Source organism: Oryx dammah, unplaced genomic scaffold (genome assembly GCF_014754425.2).
Source record: "Oryx dammah isolate SB20612 unplaced genomic scaffold, SCBI_Odam_1.1 HiC_scaffold_29, whole genome shotgun sequence".
Classification (NCBI taxonomy): domain Eukaryota; kingdom Metazoa; phylum Chordata; class Mammalia; order Artiodactyla; family Bovidae; genus Oryx; species Oryx dammah.
The window spans coordinates 59,027,682-59,029,307 of NW_024070213.1; the positions used below are offsets into that span (position 1 = coordinate 59,027,682).

General features: G+C 36.0%; 1 pseudogene; it reads left to right on the plus strand.

The window, feature by feature from the left end:
* On the plus strand, window positions 1-1,626 carry LOC120858033 (annotated as a pseudogene).

Consider the following 1,626-nt stretch of genomic DNA (forward strand, 5'->3'; position numbering starts at 1 on the left):
ATGGTCACAATAGTGAATGCATTAGGTGTGATTCAGATAAGGAGTCAGAAGTTAAGAAGGTGGATGTGAGTCAGAGTGAGAGCTTAGAAGTCTTTCATATTGTTGAAGATTCAAGTCCAATGACTTTCACTTGGGAGACGGACTCATTTGAGTGACATTTTCCCTGACATATTTGGATTTTCTAAATTAACTAGCAAAGTAATAATATAAGAAATCAGGTAAAAGATTAGGAAATAATGCAATCTAACTGAATTTGAAGAAAAGATGAGGAGTTTCCCATTGGGAAAGAAATATTTTAGGAAAGGATTTAAAAGATCAACAGATAGCATTTCTAGTCCACTATTTCAAATACATAGAAAAGCCTAGGTTAAAATTCCTGCTCTTTGCATTTAGAGTATGTGATATGGATAAAAATTTTAAGCATATTTTAAACCCCATTTCAATCAGTGGAATAGTTATTTTAAAAGAAATATTCTATGAAAAACACACACTGGCATATGGTAAAAAGAAAGAAAGAAAAAAAAAAAAACTTAAAAGATAAGTTGTTTCAAAGATCTCCCAAGTTAAATTAGTATAACATAGCCCTTCCAGAAATTAATTCCAGTGTTATTTGTGAATAGTTTCCTTTTCTTTAAGTCTCTTTGTGTTTTACCCTGAAGGATATTCAAATAAGAAGAAAAGGAGAAACTACATAGAAATAAGAGAGTTTATCCTTCTGGGACTGTCAGATGATCCACAGCTTCACGTTGTGAGCTGTGTCTTTCTACTCACCACCTGCATGCTCAGAATCATTGGAAACCTGACCATTATCAACCTAACCCTGCTGGATGCCCACCTACAGGCCCTGGTGTATTTCTTCCTCAGAAATGTCTCCATATTAGAGGTGTCATCCACATTCCTTATCACCATTATTACAGGAGATAAAACCTTTTCTTTTACTGATTGTATGGCTCAGTTTTTTTTGTTTTGTTTTTTGTTTTCATTCTCCTGGGAGTCACTGAGTTTTGCTACTGGCTGCCAAGACTTCTGACCATTACACTGCCATCTGCAAACAGCTACATTACATGAGCATCATGAATCATAGAGTCTGCATGCTAATTATCTCGGCTTCTTGGCTGGCTTCATCCTTAATCATTTTCTCATCACTCATGCTGTTCAGAGAACTTGATTATGCTATTGATCATTTTATTTGTGATTATTTCCCCTTTCACACATTTCTTGTTCAGACACCAAATTGCTATAGATGATGGGCTTTTCTGCTGTGTTTACCTTAATGTTCACTGTGGTATTAATAATTCTGTCCTATCCATATATCATCAGAACAATTTTGAGGATCTCTTCCACCTCTCAGAAGACAAGGGCCTTTTCCACGTGTTCTTCCCACAAATTGTCATCTCCATCTCTTATGGCAGCTACATTTTCATGTACATGAATCCATTAGCAAAGGACAGGGTGTCTTTGAGCAAGGGAGTGGCTGTGCTAAACACCTCAGTAATCCCCATGCTGAACCCCTTTATTTGTACCCTAAGGAATCTGAAAGTCAAGTCAGCCTTCATAGACATGAAGACTGTACTCTTCTCAGGAAATGAAAAAATAAAAGCCTTGTTTTATAAATTAGAGGCATAA